Source organism: Papaver somniferum, chromosome 9 (genome assembly GCF_003573695.1).
Source record: "Papaver somniferum cultivar HN1 chromosome 9, ASM357369v1, whole genome shotgun sequence".
NCBI lineage: Eukaryota > Viridiplantae > Streptophyta > Magnoliopsida > Ranunculales > Papaveraceae > Papaver > Papaver somniferum.
The window spans coordinates 155,546,792-155,561,197 of NC_039366.1; the positions used below are offsets into that span (position 1 = coordinate 155,546,792).

Below are 14,406 nucleotides of genomic sequence, written 5' to 3' on the forward strand. Positions count from 1 at the left end.
TTTCATGCAATAACTTCCCCTTAAATTTCGGGACATCCAAATTTTTTGGATTTTCCAGCCGCCTATAAGAGGGGAATAAAGAGAAGGGAATTTTATTAACTCCCTTTCCTCTTCTTCTTCGAACTGTCGCTATCTATCCCTTTTATTGAGATATTCTTCTGCTGCTAACTGCTCCCCTTTTTCCTTCGATTCTCCGCGTGCTTTGGCTCCACTGTGTCGATCGTACAAGTAAGTGATACTTGTTTTTGGTCTTGATTTACTCCATGCTTGCCCCTGTTGTATCGTTGTCGGACTAGGATATTTATTGATGTTGCTTATTATGCTTGCATGTGAGAATTCCTGCTTTCTTTTGCTCGTTTACGATGTATGGGAACTTGGGTTTTGTTCCATTTTGATTTTTGATGATGGTTTCGGTATGATAGTTCTTCGCCTGCAACTTTTGATCAGGTGATCAAAGGTTTTTGTTCTTCTCCCATGACATGTTCAAACTTTCCCCTTTGGTTGGTTAAGTGAAACCCATGCCCAAAGCTTGCCAGTTTTTGCCCCTGATTTGCTTTTGAGTGAACTGGAACTTTTCTTCCGTCATTGTTGATGAAGATGTTCTTCCTGATGGTGTTAGGTATAATGAGGCTTCCAAAGAAACCTACGCGTAAGGGACCAAAGAAACCTACGCGTAAGATCTAAGTGTTGCTGGATAGCATTAAAAACATTCAACTCCACAGTCATGTTACCAAACGACAGTTTTAACACTCCATTACGACAGTTAATGATTGCATTGGACGTCGCCAAGAAGGGACATCCTAAAATGACAGGAACGTGACTATCTGGGTTTTGCACAGGCTGAGTATCTAATACAATGAAGTCCACAGGAAAACATAACTTATCAACCTTAATCAAAACGTCTTCCACCACACCACGAGGAACCTTGACGGATCTGTCCACCAGTTCTAGAGTTATAGGTGTTGCTTTCAACTCTCCAAGACCTAACTGCACATATACCGAATATGGCAGTAGGTTCACACTAGCCTCTAAGTCTAGTAACACCTTATTGACTGTATGGTCACCTATCTTGCATGTGATTGTGGGACAACCTGAGTCTCTAAACTTAGGTAGAGTCTTGTTTTGAATGATAGAACTCACCTTTTCAGCGAGAAAGGCACACTTGTGCACATTAAGCTTGCGCTTTTGTGTGCACAGATCTTTCAAGAACTTAGCATAAGCAGGGATATGCTTAATTGCTTCAAGAAATGGAATGTTAATATTGACTCGCCTGAACAATTCAAATATCTCGTTATATTGTGTTCCTTTCTTTTGTTGCTCTAACCTTTGAGGAAGAGGATCTACAAGCACTCGAGGTGGTGAGGTATCAACAGTAGAGTCTCTAGACTTCGAGGCTTTTTCAGTCTCTTTGTATTTAATGGGTACAGAGTTAGATACATCTCCACTATGGTCTGGTATGGTCACATTGTTATCAACTACTTTACCACTACGAAGAGTAGTAACAGCATGTGCAGTCTTATTACAAGTAGACGTACTTGCCTGAAATGTGCCTTTTGGGTTTTGTTCAGGCTGACTTTGAAACTTACCCTTTTCCCTGTCATTAAGCGCATCACATATCTGACCTATCTTAAGTTCTAGACTTGTAAAACGTTGTTCAGTGGTCTTCTGATTTTGCAAAAGATTTTGGGTCAACAGACCGACACTTTCTTCAATGCTAGACAATTTTTTCAGAAGGGTGCTGTGTGTACGACTGAACCTGGGGGTTTCTAGGATATGAATACCCTTGTGCATTTCCTGATGCACTCCCTTGTACAGGACCCTTGGACCATGAAAAGTTAGGGTGGTTCCTCCACCCTGGGTTGTAGGTATGTGAATAAGGGTTATGTTCTTGCTTTTGATACAAAACATGGGCCTGTTCAGGTCTGGACTCTTGAAATGCATGCAATTGTGGGAAATTATCAACAAGATGATCGAACTATTACACACAACACAAATAGAAACCTCAACTTGGTTACAAGAAGTTGCAGCAAATTTTATATTTTTCTCTAGTTCTAAAGCCTAACTCTCCTAGCTAGAGATGCAATTTTAGCATTACCCTCAAAGTCAGACTCTATCTTATGAACACTACCCCTGTTGGTCGACTTCCTAGGTTCTCTAACAGACTCCCATTGCTGAGTTTTCTCGGCAACTTCATGTAAAAAGGTCCACGACTCGTCGGAACTTTTATCTGTGAACTCACCATTGCACATTGCTTCAACCATGGATCGAGTGGCAAAATCCAACCCTTCATATAGAATTGTTGATAGTCTCCACTGTTCGAAACCATGGTGAGGACATTGGAGTAACAAATCATTAAACCTTTCTAGATACTTGGACAATGTCTCACCATCTAGTTGAACAAAACTATTGATATCCTGACGAATGGTGGTTGTTTTGTGATTTGGGAAGAACTTTTTGAAAAATTCTTTCGTAAGTTCATCCCAACTTCTAATGGACTGAGGCCGCAAAGCATATAGCCAAGATTTGGCTTTTTCCTTCAAAGAAAAAGGAAATAAACACTATTTCAGGGACTCTTCTGTCAACTGATTTAATCTGAGAGTCCCATAGATTTCCTCAAAATCTCTCACGTGGTGGTAAGGGTTTTCAGCATCAACCCCTCGAAACACAGGGAGCATATGTATCGTGCTCGCCTTTAACTCAAAATGACCAGCAGTTTCTGGTAGAACAATACAAGAGGGATGAATTGTCCTCGTGGGGTACATGTAGTCCTTGAGACTGCGGGGTGGGATTACCTCACTACCCATTGTCTCAGGTTGGTCAGGTCTTTCTTCGACAGACACAAGAATTTCAACTACGTTCTCTCGCTGAATTCTAACCAGATGATTGGTATGGTCTCGAAAAGTCACAATCATAGCCTAACAGACATACCATTTAACATGTTATAACACCCAATCGAGCAAGCACAACAACACAGTATTTTGCAGAGACAAGCACGGTGAATAATAACTTCAGCTAGCAAATAGGTTACTCAAATGTCACAGATGCACAAAGATGTTTTATGTTGCAGGGGGTTTGACAATGCTTAGCAGCTAGTTCAGTTTGCATGCAAAGATGGTGTATCATTCAAGACAAGAATATTAAAGTTGAGGAACGATACTGCCGGTATAAGACCGGGTTTAGGCACAACACACAGGTTGTTTCGCTCCTCTCACTCCTAACCTTGACTTGAATAGCATCACCACAGGTACCTGTTGAGCCCAGAGAGAGAGAGAGAGTTTCAGTACTCAGTTTTATGTAGTCAAAGCAAACAAATACCGAAGACAAAGTTGTTGCTGAACATGACAGAATGGGGTTGCTCATACGACGTAAATACAGACAAGAATGTAATGCAGGAATGCTTAACTGCTATATTACAGTCTAATGATGCACATTTAACATACAAAATATCTAATGGGAATAGTTACAGGGAGATGGTGAAAATTTTAGGATAACAGTGAACTAACAAAACTACTTAACACAAAATGATTAAACTACAGATGCAATTTTCATGAAAAGCCTCAAAAACTAAGTTACACTAGGGTATTCACAACTACTGAAAGGATAAAAGGAAAGGGGAAGCTACAGAACAATACTTACAGGCTGAGAAGTTATACACAACAGAAAAGTTAACACATATACAAATTAAACTACGGAATGCATTCGAAACTGATTACACCGAGTTGACCAGATTAGACTTGCAGGACTGAAATGATACAAGACAATGATGCTAAAACTACAAAGCTAAGATGCAAATGTGAAGATAAATTACTGATTTCTTAAGTTATGCCAACACAGTATAAACATCGCTAGCTAAAGATGCAGATAACTCAAACTAGACACAGTATAAGACACTGATGCAATTACCCTAACTGAAAACAAGATGCAAAAAATGCAATAGATACTGAAAATCGGAACCTATAGCTAGAGCTGACACTGAGATGCAGATTACAAAAACTTGTGAACTATACTACTGAGATAAGACTGGCAAAAGAAAAGAAAGTTAGTTCAAAACATTTACAGACTCCTAACCAACTGAAGGAAATATATTACAGGCGCAGATTATGAGAAAAAATGGCTAACTAAACTTTAGTACAACAACAAAGCTACAGATGATAGTAAGCTGTAAACTGAAAAACAACAGGAGCTGAGATATGAAATTGCAGATATTAACAGAATGCAAAACGATTGAGAAGATTAAAACTACCACTAACTACAGAATGCCGGTTATATCACAGATGAATCAATGCTTAGTTATGTTCAAATAGCAGGAAAATAATGATCTACTGATGGTATTATACTATGAACAGCTAAGTTATACTATCGAGACCCGGGCTGCAATAAAACGTTATACAAGCTACAGGACACCACTAGATACAGATGCAGGTAACTCAAACTAAGTACGCTATATGACAATGATTCAATTAATGAAATTTAAAACCTGAACTACGAAATGAATGAAATTTCAAGCAACAAAAACAGCTACAGATGACGATAACAGAAAGCTTGAAATGGAACTGAGTTATACAACGAGACAGTGAGGCAGGTGATCGTGACAAACAAAACAGAAGGTAATTTTAACTAGATGCAGGCTATAATTACAGACAAATTATGTGAGAAACAACCACAGACTCTTTAACCCAAATCAATCTTATGCTAACACAGTAAAAAGAACACAATTATGCAACACCCACAGGGTTACAGAAACTAAAAGCTACGACAAGGAATGACAGACAACTTTTGCTTGAACAAGATGAAAAAGATTAAAACTACAAATAACAGGAACAACAAGATGAATTCTTATAACACATATATACAAACAATAACATAAAATCAGTAAAGTGAGAGACAGAACTTCAGCCACTCCTCTACCGAGTCCCCGGCAGCGGTGCCAAAAACTTGGTAGGACTAGAGAAAGATACCTACAATTATACTAAACCGCAAGTGCACACTGTCTAGAAGATAGATAACGGCAAATACGGGTCGAACCCACAGAGACTAGGACAGTTTGAGATTGAATTCAAAACCTTACTTTACTAATGAGGATATCAAACTATAAACAACACAGAGGGTCGAAAATAGTCAAGTTGTGAGTACTAGGGCAAATGATTCTACCACATTACCTACACTAGTTACTTTAGCTAATGAAAAATACTCTTGTCCTTGTAACAGATAACAGTGAAGATTCGAATCTGCCATGTATCTAAGGTAATCTTAAATGGATAGTTTAGTCACAACTAAAGATATCAATTCCTAGCATCAGTTGTCTTATTACAGGACAACTAATCACAAATTGAAAACATACAGTGAAGCATGAGTTGATGGAATAACAAATAATTGATCTAACAACCTAGGATGCAAGACATACTAGGTGAAAGTTATAAGTTGCAACATAAAGACTAAAGCAAATCCTATTCAATTAAGCTCTACAAGAACATTTTCATTAACATAAGAAACTAGCAGTAAGCTAAGGGCTTCATCAAAGCCCTAGCTAAGAAAGTTAGAAAACAACTTTGATAGAAACAGATGAAATTTTGATATTCATAAACTTATAGTGCAGGTTTCAACTGAGTTCTATTAAGTCACTCAACAACAAAAGCAAGAGATGAAAACTAAGTTATGCTCTCTTCACTCACTGCCTACTTTCTAACATAACACAACCCCCCATTTATACATAGATTTCTCCCCAATTTCTCTTCTACATAACCAACAAATACATAATATAAAATTCAGGGTTTTTTTTCTCGAAACTCACCACCAAGCACTCTTCATTCACATGTATCCACTGGACTTATCTTCATCAATTGATTGATGTTGATGTTGTAGAGAACTGAAAATTCAGACCTAGCTTTCACGCCTGACCTTGTCTTTGACTAACCCAATTTGTGGATAAACTTCATTATAAACAACCACCATAATCTTATCACTTCCTTGCTGTCTTTGTTGGTGTCTGAAAAGGGGAAACAAATTCAAACCTCTAGCTTTCAATTCTGTCACTTTTGAAAAGCAGTCATACGACCTAATTTTGTATTTCATAGCCTAGGGTTTTGACTGAAATGGATGAGGATAGAAAGGGCACGCAACTAGTTTGACAAAGGGAAAAGATGGTAATAGAGGCATGGGTGATGAGTTGATGATCTGAGAGAGGGTGAGACGATGGATTGATTTGATCTGCTGGTAAAAAGATGGGAGACAAAGAAAATAGGTCCACTGTAATGGGAGAAGAAGAAGTTTTCTTTTCTCATGTGTGAGATCGGGTTGAGAGAAGTAGTGATGACTCTGGTGTGAAGCATGAATACCTCATTTTGGTATGCAAGAATGGACCTTGGGATTGAGTTTGTTCTCCATGCAATCTGAGTTCTGAATTTCGGCCCATTGGTTTCTTCTTCTTGTATTTCTGGTACATTAGTAGATCCATTAGCTTCACAATTCTGCTGGCACCATGACTGCGTTCTCCACTACACGCGTCTGCCTAACATCGACTTGGTAACTAGTTTGACAGGGTATTGTAGCTCCACCTCCTTCAAAGCACATGTTCAGACCATTCTTTCCATTTCCCTAGAATTACAAAACAAAAGTCAGGACAATTGCTAACATTTTACTTGCAACAAACAAGAACTATAAAATACATAATTTGGCATAATTACAAGCAATTAGTGCAACAAAATGACATAAACACCTACAGCATAATAAGAATGTATACAATATTAGGTGCCCATCAGCTTGAGATGATCAAGGCCTTTCCTTACGACAACATACATCTGCTTACCACAGTGGGTCAGATAGAGGCTGGCTTGAGGCTTCCCTTGTACAACGAAAAAGATAGCTTCATTTATGATGTACTCTCTTCTCGGAACACGGGCAACAATCGACATCGACGCTCTGTGGTTCAGTATAATGGAAACTGGTGGCGTATGCCAAGGGTATTCCATCGTCGTCGTGTAAACCAAATCAGTACCGACGGTGCGACAGTGTTCACGCCAGAGAACTTCAACGCCTCTTGGGCAGACCATGCGAACAAAAGAAACCGTGTTCCTTGGAGTGTAGGTCCTCGCCGTTTGTCATCCCCCAATACTGCTTTTGATCATCTTCCTACATTTCGAGATGATCATGACTACAGGTGGCACCGTACCCCCATCGTGATCGTCGGCCCATGGGCCTATGGTTGGTGCGAAAGGACAACATCAGTTCCGCGTAGTGAAGCACCATACCTATACGGAGATTACTGCCCTTGGAGGTTGAATCTTATCGGATGCGATACGGTACGGACTTTTCTTGTGTAGGATCTTTTGGATTATACCTTTGTTTCGAGGATTAAAAATTATATCTCCTTTTCTTCTAGGAAGAGACTGAGTGTTCTGATGGAGGTGTTACTGCCCTTAAGCGTAGGTATGTTGTGACGAAAACAAAGGTATGGAGGTTCTTGCTGCTTTAGCATATTTTTCTTCTTCTTTCGATTAACTTTTTGGTCCTACCTCTTAGCAAATTCGTAGCGAACTGCAAAGAGAATAAAGCACTCTTCTAGTGAATCCACTACCTCGGGCGTGAATGGTGATTATGAAATGGAGACAGATGACTCTGAAGAGGAGAGCGAGTCGGACGAGTGCACCGGGGAATGTACTTCCATGCAAAGTACAGACAAGGAAGGGGATCATTTGGTTAATTCAGCATCGAACGTGTCAACTGCTGGTGGAGCAAAAAATTCTTCTGGAGATGGTCTTCATGTCAGCGGTTCTGACTCTAAAGCGGTCGATACCAACAAGGCGGCAACTAGCTACAAGATTATATTACATCCTGCTTCGTTTAATTTGCCATCGAACGTTTCTCAAGTTGGTGGGGGGAAAACGTCACCTGGAGATTCTCTATTAGTCAGCGTTTCCGACTCTCAAATGGTCGATACCAACAAGGCGGCAACTGGCTACAAGATTACATTACATCCTGCTTCGTTTAATTTGCCATCGAACGTTTCTCAAGCTGGTGGGGGAAAAACGTCATATGGAGATTCTCTATTAGTCAGCGTTTCTGACTCTCAAATGGTTGAAACCAACATAGCGTCTACTATCGACAAGGTTGCATCACATCCTGCTTCCTCCGATGATTGGTTGGACTATCATGCGGAGCTTCTGGAAGAGTCTTTTGATAGGACACCGGATGTCTCGTTAGTAGACCCTATTCCTGAGCAGGTTGCCGTATCTCATTGCCTTAACCCATTAATTGTCTCCGGAAAAGGGAAGGAGACCGAGGAGGTAGAGGATGCAGACAACTGACATGTGACTGTCGTAGATACCACTGAGCATATGCCATTGGATGATGAGGCTTCTGCTTTTGAATGGTTCTTGAAAAGAGGAATGGTTTCCTCTCTTTCTACAGAGGGCGGAGGTAAATTGTCAACTGAAATGTGCGAGAAAATGAGCTTGTCCTCCTTCGAAGCTGTCCGTGATTCATTTATGAACGAGAAAAGAATTGATTCAAGTCGTAGTTTTGTTAAAGTCCCCAACATTGGTCTGGAAGAAATGAAGACTTTTGTTGACGGTCATTCCTACTGGTTATCCAGTTCACAATCTATACCAGTATGTCTGATTCTATCCCTGCTTGAATTTCAACATATAACAAGACATGTCCTGAGCTATTCTCTCCGTTTTAAACCAGATTGCGCAGTGGATGGATTACTGCTACTTTCTTTATCAGTTCTACAAGCAAAAGTGTGATGTCACCCACGCGCGTCTTCAACAGGTGCTTCCGGAATGTGACACTGAAAATAGTCAATTAGCCAAGGAGCAAGGGCAGGTCCAGCTAACTAACAAACAAGCTGCAGATTCTGTTGAGTCCGAGCGCCAGGTATCTGAGCTCCGCAAATAACTTGAGGATAAGCAAAGAGAACTTACCGATTGTAGAGAATCGTGCAAGAAGATCGAGAATACGCGATCCTTGGATTCGTCGAAGATTGAAGGTATTTTTCGTCTTCCCGCAATACCCCTTCCATTGTTCAGTTTTTCTTGCTCGAGTTAGTAGCCGTATTGGTTAGGAAGACGGCCGGATGAGTCAAAAGAGTTTCCAACTTAAGGGATGTGTTATAATGGTTACGGATTTACGGGCTGGATTTTCCAAGCTTCAATTACTGCTACCTGAATCATTGCTTCCTTTCTTTTTTATTTCTTCAGGTCTGGAGCAGGAGCTCCAAAATCTGAAATGTCGGTTTAATACATCTCAAGATGAATTAGCAACGCAGAGAGGATTGACTAGGAACGCCGAAACGGAGATCCAAAGGTTGAAGCAACAAATGGATGTTGACGCGAAATCTCTGGCGGAGCGTGTAGTTGCAGGAAATCCTACACTACACCCCTCATATGATTTCATTATTAATCAACTCATTTTTAGGTTTACATTCTTAATTTTATTGATCAATCTTTGAATGTTCTTACAAGAAAAGATAAAGAAATCAAGAATGATCTTTGCTCTACACTTTCTCTCTCCTAATTACTTGTTTCTTACTCAAAAAAGATCTCCCCCTCTCTTTACAACTCGAACGACTATTTATAAGGAAATACATAGTGGATGATAGCTAATCTGTCCTTTATTTTCGGGTATGGTCTGCGACATTCTCGCAACCTTACAAATGTTAATTTCGCAAACTCTCTAATTTTCGCAGGACTATCATATCTTTCTCGTGATCTTAGCTGACGTCATTTATTTCACATTTCTGAAATTGTTCTGCGACGCTGTTGTGTTGTGTCATTAATAATTTCGCTGAAACATTGTCATTGCGAGATTCTGATCCTACATCTTGCCTCTTCTCATATCTTCTCTGCAAAGTAAAGAATGATGTGAGAAATGCCGCAATTGTTCATCTTTTCATATTCTGCATTTATCACACGTATTCTTTCTTCCATTTGTTTCTTGACACGTCTTCTGTAACCGCTACTTTTCAACCGCTCACGTCTCTTCGTATTAATGGTGTTTATTTCTTCGAGTAAAAAAAATCTCCTTTATATACTCTTCTTACTCTTCTTTCCACTTTTCTTTTCACTTTCTCTTCTATTTTTTTCTCTCATCTCTACAACTCTGTTATTCTTCTGCAAGTTCTGTTGCTGTAATTTTTTCCTCCTTCAATCCTCTTACTTTTTATTCATTCCCGTACTCTATACTCAAACATGGCTCCAAGTGGTCATAGATATGAGAAGAATTTACAAGATGTCCAAAAAGATCTTGCTGATAAAGGTTTCACACTCTCCACCATTCCTGGTGAAAATGTCAAATCAATTCTTTCTGTCAAACTTTTCTCTGATCAGTATTGTGATGATCAATCAATCATAATTTCGCTAGGTCAGATTCTCGCAGATCTCCGTATTCCTCTTTATAACCCAGATCTTCCTTTATTTTATGAAATTCTCGCTCACTCGGGATTTTCGCGAGCTATCTTCCAACTGAGTGGGGACTACATCCATCTGATGTTAGAGTTCGCTAATCGTGGTGCTGGTAGAGGATATCTGTACTCCAAAGAACTTAGGGATCCTAAATTCGCAAACCTATAGATAGTTGCTGAGAAATACACAGTAGCGAATTTCTTTGAGAACTATGAACTTATCTCCATGAAGAAAGAGAATACTCGCTGGGGTATTCGCTTAAAAAGGAAAGATAACATTGACGAAGCCAAAATTCTCATGCAAGATATTGACTGGCATTCTGGTAAGAACACAACTCCTCGCCAATCCAAAGATGATAAATGGTGTGTTTTTCCTTTAATGCTAAATGGATCCTACATTGCTGGGTCAAATGTTCTTCTTGCGAATCTCGCTGCTTATCAACCTTGGGCTTTCTCTTGGAACGAAAAGGAGAAAGAGGTATGTTTCTTCCCATTTAACTCACTTTATATTTCTTTATTGATTTTTATTATTCTGTTCGCTAACTCTTGCGACATTCCACAGATCCAAAAATTGAAAGATAGTTATAACAGGACTGGGAAATCTAGTACTCTGTTAGCTCTTCGCTCATACACAGATGAGGTAAGAAATTTTCTCTTATGATTTTAAATTTTCTTCAATTTTCTCTTATGATTTTAAACAGTATACTGTTACTTCCATGCTTCCATTTCTTATTTCTGTCTGTGTGTGAAGATTATTGCTGAAGTAGAAGAATCTGCCGATGTTGCGAAGATTGGTGATAAAGGTAAAGGTGCTCTTCGCAGGGAAAAATCAACTGGTCCTCCTCCAAAGAAAAGGAAAGTTCGTTCTTCTTCTCCTTCAAATATTCCTCCTCACGAAAATTCCGAAAGTGACAAGGGTGATGAGGACAACGATGATCTTGCTGCAAGTGAAGATTCTCCACCTGAATCTTCTATGGCTAAGCTCACTGGCCTCTTTTCTGATTCTCTACAAGGAATTGAAGATAGCCAATTCGCAAATACCTACAAATCTCTCGCTACCCTTTGCGATGTCCCTTTACTGGATGGTGATAGCTCTCTTCGTGGAGTTTCTAGATCAGTGACTCCCGACTTCTTGCATTCTCTCAGTAGTCTGGTATACTTTTATCCTTTTACTTCTTTATTGTTATAACTCAAAATTTCTTTCTATATTAATATTTTTTATATTATTTCACAGGCTGGAAAAGCTTCTTTTGCTGTTGCCTCAGATCTAGAGAGAAGACGCGAAAATCTTGAAAAGAAGAATCTTCAATTTCGCAAAAAGAATGAAGAATTGGAAGCTGAAGCTAAAGGTCTTCGCGAGAAAAATAGACAATTAGAAATTGATTCTTCTTCGTATAAGAACAAAATCTCTAGTCTTCAGCAAGCTAATAATCAGCTTTACGGTATGTTACTTTTTTCTTTTCCCTTTATTCATTCATCCTGTTATTTTATCTTATTTAAATGATCCTTTTTGCAGACATTTATGGTCTTTCTGATGAAGCTACCCTTCTTCGTTCATTTCCTAATGCCTTGGATACTGATACCCTTCTTGAGCGTCTTAACAATTCCTTAAATAGCTTCTCAAATGATAGAATTTCATCTCTTTCTCTAAATGAGCTTAGATCTAAATTTCTCCTCTTAGAAATTGATCATAGATCTAGTTTAGGCTTAGCCAACCGATTTAAGCGTCTCTTTCTTGATTCTAAATTGAAAACCAATGTGTTAAGAACCAAAATTAGCGGTCTCATAGATGATAAGGATCGCATCTCTGATCAAGGTGACAAGGCTTTGGCGAAATTCCAAGAGGCTCTTCTTGAAGTTCAACTTGAACGAGATGAAGCTAACCGCGAGAATATCGAACTCTGCGAAAGGGAAAATAAAATTCGTTCTCGTCTTCTTATAAGTAGTGAGGATGAATTTGTTTGGGCTACGAAAATCTTAGATGATGCTAGAAAAGATTTAGGTGTAAATGTTAGTCTCCAAGTTGAGCATACAGCCTTGATTAGAGATATGATTTCTGACAGAGAAGGTTACTAACTGCTCTTCTTTACTAATCTTTTGCTTCTTATGAATTCTCATCAAGTTAATAATTGATTGTCTTTTGTTCGCATATTCTGAAAATAGATATCGTGAAAAGATTGAAGAACTTGAAGCTGAAAAGGTGGAACTCGCAAAGAATCTTTCTTCTCACAATGACAAGTATTCTAGATTAAAGAATCAAATCAAGATCACTGTTGCGAATTTTAAGAATGATGCTATGCATTTTCGCAATCAAGCTATCCAAATGGTTTGTGACGATCATAATATCCCACATTCTGATTATCCTTGTCTCTTGGAAGAAATCCCACAGAATACTCCCAGTTTGATTATCTCTGATAGTGAAGCTGACGATGAAGAATCTGATAGTGATGGAAGTTCTGATGGTGATGAAGATTCTGACGCAGACGAAGAAGGGAACACGTCTAATGAAGATAATGAAGGATTAACTAAGAAGTAGTCTTTATTTCTTTCTTTGATTCTTTGTAATACTTGTACATTTATTTCTTCTTTTTGTATATTTGTGTTTCTTTCATTTTGACCTGCATTAATTAAAACAATTCTTCTTTGCAATACAGTTAATCAATATAATCATTAATTCTTGAATCTTTGAGTAAATATCTCATATGGAGACAAATAACATTTTCTAATTTCATACATTCCTATACTTGGCTCTGTTATTTGAATCCAAATGAGAGATTTCATAAAAAAATTCTTATTGTATAACTTCGCAATCTTATGCGAAGTGAATTTTGTTTCTTTTCAAAATCTCATTCCTGTGTGGTCTTATTTTTCCTTCCTAATTAAAGGTCTTATTATGCCACCTCTTGTCATTGCGAAAAAATCGCAGGACGTCCTTGCACTTTCATTCAAAAAACCATTGATCTTGCCTTAACTTTTTCTTTTGTATTATGGCCTCTTAAGGAATGTTGCGACAATATGACAGACCTAAATATTCTTGCGAAAATGAAGCCCCATGACATTGCCGTCTTGCGACGAAATCGCAGGACGTCTTCGCACTTTCATGCGAAAACCCATTGATCTCGTCTTATCCTTTTCTTTTGTATTATTGCCTCTTCAGGATTGTTGCACAAATATGACAAGCCTTAATATCCTTGCGAATAAAAAGCCTCATGAAATTTGCGTCTTAAGACACTTATCAGCTCCATAATGGAGGGTGCCACCCTTATCTCCCCCTGGTTGCCCCTTCAAGGAGGCGTACTTCTACCATACAAGGTTAGCTCCTCCCATCCAGTCTTAACAACAACCAGTTTTTTTTGCATCCTCTTATCCCTTTTACTTATAGGGCTTATGGTTACGAGACTACACCCTAAGTGGGGTTTTCTTCAGGCCGAGTGCAGTATAAGCCAAAACTTGTCAAGAATGGCAAAATACGCTTCAAACGTCTCTGGCACTCTTGACTCAACCGTGTACCTCGGCGCCTTGATCAGATCTGCACTCCTTGGGAGAGTCCTTATTACCTTAGTCGCCCAACCTAAGTCATATGATTAAGCTGAGAATCCAAGGTGCCTCTCCCGGATAGGCTTCATTGACCCCAAATCTCCATGACTCAGGTTCCGGTGGCGGTGTAGCCTTTCCTTGAGTCATGAAATAGGTACCCCCTTATATGGCGTACTTTAGGTCTTACATTTGCCTCTTGCGAAATTGTATTCGCGAACTAGGGTGTACGCCATAAAGGTTCGCCTCTTTCTCTTTTGTCATTTTTCTCTGATTACTTTCTGTAAAATTCATTATCTCTGCGAGAGTCTCGCAAATCATCATATTGTATCTGAATTTTGCAATCTCAATTTTTCCATTTAATCAAATGTATTTTTGAGAATTTTTCTTATTGCGAGAGTATCGCAACAACTTGATCATTCATACATTTCTTGTTTTTATTACCTTTGTCATCCTCTGCTTCCTTATTATTT

The 14,406-nt window shown here is 38.9% G+C and overlaps 1 long non-coding RNA gene across 1 annotated transcript; it reads right to left on the reverse strand.

Moving 5' to 3' along the window:
* Positions 1-2,996: 2,996 nt before the first annotated feature.
* LOC113308257 lies at positions 2,997-6,293 on the reverse strand. Its single transcript, XR_003339611.1, has 2 exons — positions 5,792-6,293; positions 2,997-3,248 (listed from the first exon to the last, which is right to left on the reverse strand). It is a non-coding gene; the product is annotated as an uncharacterized LOC113308257 (long non-coding RNA).
* Positions 6,294-14,406: the final 8,113 nt, after the last annotated feature.